Source organism: Schistocerca piceifrons, chromosome 4 (assembly GCF_021461385.2).
Source record: "Schistocerca piceifrons isolate TAMUIC-IGC-003096 chromosome 4, iqSchPice1.1, whole genome shotgun sequence".
NCBI lineage: Eukaryota > Metazoa > Arthropoda > Insecta > Orthoptera > Acrididae > Schistocerca > Schistocerca piceifrons.
Genome location: NC_060141.1, coordinates 618,118,862 through 618,126,975, shown reverse-complemented (window position 1 = coordinate 618,126,975; position 8,114 = coordinate 618,118,862).

Genomic DNA, 8,114 nt, shown 5'->3' with positions numbered 1-8,114 from the left:
CAGAATAGACTAGCATGGGGAACTGCATCACACCAGTCTTTAGACTGAAGACCGGAATGACGATGTAGAATAGGGGGAGTTACCCTGAAGGCATTGCTGCTGTCAGGTATATAATAAAAGATTTAGTAGCAACATTCCTCCTTCCCAGTGAATTTTAATTTAAAGTAATGAATGCCATTTTTGGTTCTGGTATATGTTGTAAGTCTGCAGCTCATGGTCTCGCGGTAGCGTTCTCACTTCCCGAGCACAGGGTCCCGAGTTCAATTCCCAGCGTGTCAGGGATTTTCACCTGCCCTGGGATGACTGGGTGTTGTGTCGTCTTCATCATCATCATCGTTCATCCCCATTACGATCGGAGGAACGCAACGGCAAATTACCTCCATTAGGACCTTACCCTAGTACGGCAGTGCGGGTCTCCCACATCATTCCCTTAACTCTGTTAAGAAGCATGGGGCTTCATTACCATTTCCATATATTGTAATCTTCAATGTACATTTCTGGTTTGTTCAAGAATTTTCTTCATATGCTGAAAATCCTTTTTACCATGAAATGGCTAGATTCTTGTGTTACAGTATTATCTAATATGATGTAGGAATCACATTGGATAAACTTACTACAGATAACTGTTTTAGATAAAAGTGCCATTAACTGCTGTGGCTCTGGGAGAATGTAGCGGGACTTTGAATTTCGCCGCGCTACACTCGTTCCCTCAGATAAAAATATCCCGTCGCAGTGGTATGAGCGCTCGACGGCAGAGAAAATACCAAAATTGTAACTTTTTTTGTTTTCTATCCGTTTTCAATTGTCTCTTGATAGCCGAAGCTTAAGGCAGACGTGATCTGATGCTGAAGTAAAAAACTTAATAGCTAGTCTTGATCTAATTTTAATGTGTAGACACATTGAGGAAGTTGTTATGAAATTTGGAGGAGGGAAGCAACGTAAAATAAATTGCATTTAATATCAAGACGGTTTTGTGTACATTAGAAATTCCTGGACAATGAAACTAATTGCAAGATTTCGGAGCCGACCTTTCACGCAGAAATGAAGGAGATTTTTGAAGACCTGGACGCCGCACGAAAGAAGACAAGTTAACCTGGTAAAGGATGATTTATCTACGCCAGTTCCCTCTGTCAGTTACATTTTGTTATTGTCTGTTTCTTTTCAGTAAGTTTTGTAGTGGAAATTGGTTTAACTTTTGCTCAAAAACGCCACAAGGACCACCCCAACTATAGCTTTTCTATAATACGAAGTCCGATTTGCTTTTCATTTTTCCCCTTTTTCACGGTCATTTACGATTATAAAACCCCTTTTTTATTCACCATTTCTTCCCACATTTTTCAACCTTTTTTTCTTTTTCGGGTCAACAGAAGCGTCCGATCTTACCCGTCGGCTTTGACCCGTGACGTAAGCGTGTTGTGGTGTGTGACGTCATTACGGCGCGGAGTTTGATTTGCGATTGTGGCGTGTTTGTAGATGTCTTGTTTTTGTTTGTCGTGCTCTCTGGTGGTGTGTTCATGGTTTTCGTTTGTTTCGTGTGGTGGGGTCAGTTTTCTGTTGCTCAGGTGTTGGATTTGAAGCGGAATTTCTATTAGTGAGTTAATGGTTAATTTAATGCTCATTGCTGTACGTCGGGTGAGTTTGTTATTGAGTGTATTTGGTTGTGGTTTTTTGTTCAGGAATGGATATGAAAGACCGCCTTAACAGTGTTCGGTTGAGGGCGATGATGGGGGAGACAGCTTTAGAGCTGATTAAATTTCTTCAGCTATTTGGCTTAATTGCCGAGGTCGTGAAGTGCGGTGTGTGCCGTGAACCTATGAAATTGGTTAAAGTTCCGGACTCTCGGACCAGGGACGGATACATGTGGTGTTGCCGGAAAGATGGCGTATGGCGTTCTGTAAGGCGTGGTACCTGGTTCGAGAAGTCTAGATTGGCCATGCGTGAGATTGTGCTTATTACGTATTATTTTTGTTATAGTTGCGGGCAGAGTTTTTGCGCGTTTGAGACTGGTGTGAGTGAGAGGACTGTTTTAGACTGGTATTCCTTTTGTCGTGAGGTGTGTTCCGAATTTATTAAGTACAGGGGTAAGTTGGGTGGGCATGGGGTGCTTGTGGAGGTGGATGAGTCGCAGTTTGGTAAAAGGAAGTATGGGAGGGGGAAGTCTGTGGCTGGTCTTTGGGTGTGGGGGGCTGTTGTTCAGGGGGGTGGGGGTACTGAATGTGTTTTTAGGGTTGTGGAGGGGAGGTCGAAGCCTGAATTAGTGGGGTTAATTGAGGAGTATGTAGAGCCGGGGTCCACAGTAGTTTCAGATGCGTTTTCTTCATATAGGGGGTTGGGTGAGAGGGGATTTAATCATTTAGTAGTGAACCACAGTCTAGAGTGTAAGAATTATGATACTGGGGCTTGCACTAACACAATTGAGGGGATGTGGGGAGCGGTTAAGTCAGTTCTTGGGAGGGGGAAGAGGCGCTCTTCCAACCTTCAGTCTCATTTAGATGAGTACTGTTGGCGGAAGAGTGTCCCAGAGGGCTATTGCATTCTTCGGGTTTTTTTAAGGGCTGTGGGTAAAATGTATAGACCGAAAGTGGTTAGTTAGGGTGGGCTGGGTAGGTGGGTGGGTGGTTTATTTTGTTGTATAGTGTTTGTGTGTTGTATTTTGGAGTTGTGGGGGAGGGGGTTGACGTTTGGGTGGGTTGGGTTTTTATTTTAGTTCAGTATTTTTTCGTTGGTGTGTGTGTGTGTGTGTGTGTGTTTTTGTATGTGTGTGTGTGTGTGTGTGTGTGTGTGTGTGTGTGTGTGTGTGTGTGTGTGTGTGTGCGTGCGTGCGTGTGTGCATTTGTGTGTGATTGTGGTGGCCAATCTAGTTTGTGGAGCTGGAACTTTTTTGAGGTAAGTTCCGTTTTTTTTTTTTTGTTATTTATGTATGTTTTGTGTATTGGGTATAGGTTGGAAACATCCGATCTCACGCGTCGGCTTTGACCCGTGACGTAAGGGACCTACACATTGATCTGTAGCGTAGCCCTGAATACGAGGTTAGGTTGGGAGTTTTTTTTTGGAATGCGGCCGCGGCAGCGGCCGCCTATGATTCGAAAATATTGATTTGACACTAATGAACATGTATACGTAATATGAAGCAATTTGATGAACATATTGATCTGTAGCGTAGCCCACTTGAGGTTAGGTTGGGAGTTTTTTTTTTTTGAATGCGGCCGCGGCAGCGGCCGCCTATGATTCGAAAATATTGATTTGACACTAATGAACATGTATACGTAATATGAAGCAATTTGATGAACATATTGATCTGTAGCGTAGCCCACTTGAGGTTAGGTTGGGAGTTTTATTTTGGAATGCGGCCGCGGCAGCGGCCGCCTATGATTCGAAAATATTGATTTGACACTAATGAAGCCTGTGGGGGGATGGGGGGGCACTGCAGACTCCCCCCACCGCATAACGACACATGATGATCAAATTTTGAAAAAAAATGAAAAATTTTTTCCGTACCTGCTAAACTGCATAAGTGCCGATGTATGTAGGTGTAAGGGAAGCTTTCGTTTCTTAGTTTTCTATTGGGGGATGTGATCGGTAGGTTCTGTTGAGCTATATAGGTTAAGGGAAGTGTCCGATTATGGATAGGAATGTGTTTTTTGGTATTTGGTCAGTTTTGTGATGTTGATTTATTTCGTTGTTTTGCGTGGTTTTGAATGGCGGTCGGTGGCTACATTTCTGTATATTTAGTTTCTCCGCACCCAAAAACCCCTAATTTCCCACGCTTGTCCCGTTACAGTCATTAGGCTTTTTGTGAAACTTGTGTATTTCAGTGTTTACAATACGTATGCGATGTTTTTATATCCGCCATATTGGAATTGTTTATAGTCGTTTCCGCGGTATTTGTGACGTCATGGGTCAAAGCCGACGGGTAAGATCAGACGCTTCTGTATTTCCTCTTTTTCTTTTCTTCTCTCTTTTCTTTTTTATTAAACACTACAACTTGCTCCCGCGACAGGACGCAATTTTCGGATGTGTCGTTTTTGAGTAAATTTGAAACTTTAATTTGTATTTTTTCCCAACAGAGATTAACCAAAAATCCTGAAGTTTAAAGGGTAACGAAAACAATAACTTTATTGTATCTAAGCAAATGATTATACAACAATATTTTAAAGAATTTTTGCAACTAATTCAATCTGTTTTCTTTTCATGGCATATATTGATGCAAAACTGTTATTTTGAGACCTTTTGGTGATTATCCGATGGAGATGTATTAAGAAAATCCATATTTTGACGAATAAGATTTACGCAGAAGTGATTGACCAGCCGCTGCAGGACAGAAAATTTAATGGTGAGTCACACAATTACGTTTCACTCAAGCATTCAATAGCCAACTGCAGAATCTATTTTTCCCTTTCCACACATCCTGTAGTTTTCTTCTAGATTTTTCCAAAATTATCTATCTCTATTGTAGTTTGTGGTAATTGTAGTATTGTTGTAGCTGCATATGAAGATCGTGAATTTGACCGCCAAGCAGTCATTTGTTACGAAAAATTTTGTCCGCCCTGCTGCATCTTTCTCAACCATTGTTTGCAATAGACCAATCATTTACATTGACAAGAAAATATTTCAACTTAAATTTGAGTCAAATCTTTCTTAGTCAGACTTATATTATTCCCTTTTTGACTTACGATTATACATCGTATTACAATGGAACGCGGTAAGGTAGAGATAGTTTCGGCAGATGAGTTAAGTGAAGTAGATTCATCTTTCAACCAACAAGAAAGTCCGCGTTTCCCTCCATGGACGAGTTCACAGATCAATGCAATGATTTTGCCTCAAACTCGCAACATTTGTGATAATACACAGATGGCGACTTTAAATGACGAAATGTGGAATGGACGCGAGACTAGACCGTCAGCGCCATTGTTAACATCAATGTCAGAACCGAATATGAGACAAATTCAGCAATGTGACACAAATCGGACACAGGAAACTGACAAACTGGACCGACTATTAGAGTTATTTGCAGACATGAAACGAGACGTTAGTCAGAAAATTGACATATTAAACCATACTATGACCGAAAATTTTGAACGCACGGCAAAACAGATGACAGAATTAAATAACACCACTCAACAGCTCAGCCAGCGATTTGAGACATTGTCCGATCGAGTCACTAAACTGGAAGAAACTTTGGTTACATTCACACACGAAACAAAAAACAATATCACCCGATGTGAGAATCAGTTAACTCAAATAGTTAATGTGCAGCAGGAAGTGAACACTCGTGTGGAAGAGTTAGCTCAGGCCCACACTTCAGCTAGCTCCACCCAAGAAAACCTGACTGAAGAAGTGGGGAATATTACCCAACAACTCACAATGGTAGTTCTTGAACAAACCTACCTCAAAGAAAAGATAGAAAAATTAGAAGACCGAGCGGACCTCGCGTCACTAAACAACGACACCAACATGGCCGAAAGAATCGTACATGAATGTAGATTGTGTGACGACTATCTGGACAAAAAACTTGAAACAATTACACAGGACATACTTTCAAAAACAAAGACACATGTTAAAGACGAGACAAAACACATAGAAGACGAAGTGACAAAATTACGAGACAATGTTGTGCCGTGTTTGGCGATTTGTGCAAACGCATCGCTAGGAAACGACAAAACAGCTAAAACCATGGCTAATGACACAGACAGAACACCTATTGTGAAATCACCTATTTCCAATCAAAATTACAATGTGGAGCTTTCTTTTCCACCAAACGAGCAATATTACGGTACGACACCTAGAGTAGCAAGTGACCTAAATCACATCAATACAGTTATGCCAACCGGCATGGACAATGACACGTTTGTAAGACATGGGTATTTCCAGACATTTTCCAGTGAGGACAAGCACAAAGTCCACCCTATTGTGTTTATTAGATCATTTGACGGTGTTTTTCCACGTAGTTGGTCAGAAGTCGATAAAATCAGATACGTCATCAATCTCATGAGAGGACGAGCAGCTAAGTGGGGTGCCGCTATGAAACGGCGGTGCCTTACGTTTGATCAGTTCGAACAAGCCTTCTTGGACGAATTCTGGTCCGAGAATGAGCAACAGAGTCTAAGGAGAGAAGTGTGCAACCCCGAGACCTATGACCCTAAAAAAGAGACATTAAGACAATACTTTGAGAGGTACCTAGACAAGACACTGTACTGGTCCAAACCAGCCGACTTGCCAGCGATAATTGACACTTTAAAGAGCCACTTACCCCTTCCATACCGAGACAGATTAATAGGAGTACCGGAGAATAACGTTAAGACTTTCTTGAACTTCTTAGATCAAATGGACGTAGTTTACAGAGGCGATTCACGCCATTCAAATTTTACTCATATTAGTAACCAAAATCAGCACCCACCCCAAAGGAACCGTAGTGACGGTGGTTGGTGGAATCATCCGTCCGCGCCGCGACACAATACGATGCCTGCGCGCGAAACATATTCAAATGGAAACGTGTATGACAGCAGGAACAACCGCAGAAATTCGTGGAATAATAATAACAACAATAATTATCACCCATATCAAAATGGTAACTACAAGCAAAATGAAAGTTACAGACAGTACAACAACAACAACAATAGGAGACGTGGGAATAACCGGTACAACCCGGGCTACTTTGACAGGAACATGACATATAACAGACATAATTACCACCAAAATAATAACAATCCCAACAATCACCGACAGAATATGTGGAACACACAAAATTCACGCATGACAAATCATAACCCTCCACGGAATCCGCCCCCGTTCCCCAGTACAGTGATGCACTCCCCGCCACGAAGTAGCAATAACAATTGCGGCGCGCCGTCAGCTGACGTGTGGGCGCCAACCGGCCGGAATGTAAACATAGTGTAGCTGGTCAATGAACCCGGCCAAACACAGCAGACGACGGAAAACAGTCGACGACCGAGCTAAGCGCTCGTGCTTCGGTCGTGAGGTGTTGTAAGAGCGCAACGGCTGAGACGGTTTGTTTCCTCAGGTACGATGACAAAATGACAGCAGAACAGGAATTAACCGACGAGATAAACATTAAATCAGACAGTCGTGTTAAAGAATTCATACAAGCTACGGCATGGGTTAAGTTTAACGATTATGATGTACAAATTTTATTCGACACTGGTGCTGCTGCAAGTGTGATGTCAACCGCATTCTATAATGAATTGAAACAAATTATGAACATACTTACACTACCTGTACAGAATTGCCACGTGGTTAGTGCCACAGGTACTAAATCTAAGAATATACGCATGCAAGCCCTTGTTAACTTCACATTTTCCAATACACAGTTCAAGTGTAATTTTCTGGTTGTAGACAAGCTTATCGTACGCTGCATCCTAGGGATGGATTTTTTGAATGAACACAAAGCAATCATATATTTAAGTAATGGCATATGTCAATTATCCGTAGGAGAACAACTAATTAATGTTGAACTTAACAAGACGATTGAACCACGACAAAAACATTACGAAGTAAGTCAATTTCAATTGGTATATCCTACCATAGTTAGTGTATGTAATTTAACACCTGAAGATTCAGACTATCAAGAGACTGAGCAGGATTTATTGTATCAGAAATGTGTTGAATCTGACTATTTAACGAAACAACAGCAAGAAGAATTGTACAAATTATTATGTGATTATGCACAAGTTTTCAGTGAGAGTCCTGGTGTAATCAGAGGTTATAGCTACAAAATAGATGTTAAGCCACATAAGACTTATTGTAGGACACATTATAATATTCCATGGGCGAAGAAACCTACAGTTTTACGTGAAATCGAGCGTATGTTGACCTGGGGTGTCATAGAAAAATCACATTCTCCTTATTGCAGTCCTATCCTGGCGGTAGGCAAGCAAGATGGCAATGTCAGATTGGTGCTAGACGCACGTGAAATCAACAAAATTATTATACCAGTTAACACAAGACCCGTCAACTTGGATGAACAGTTGCTAAAATTTTATAATGTACAATACCTAACGAATATTGACCTCCGCTTATCATACTGGCAGGTGTCCCTTCACAACGACAGTCGTAAATACACTGCTTTCCTTTGTGAAGGACGCAGTTATCAGTTT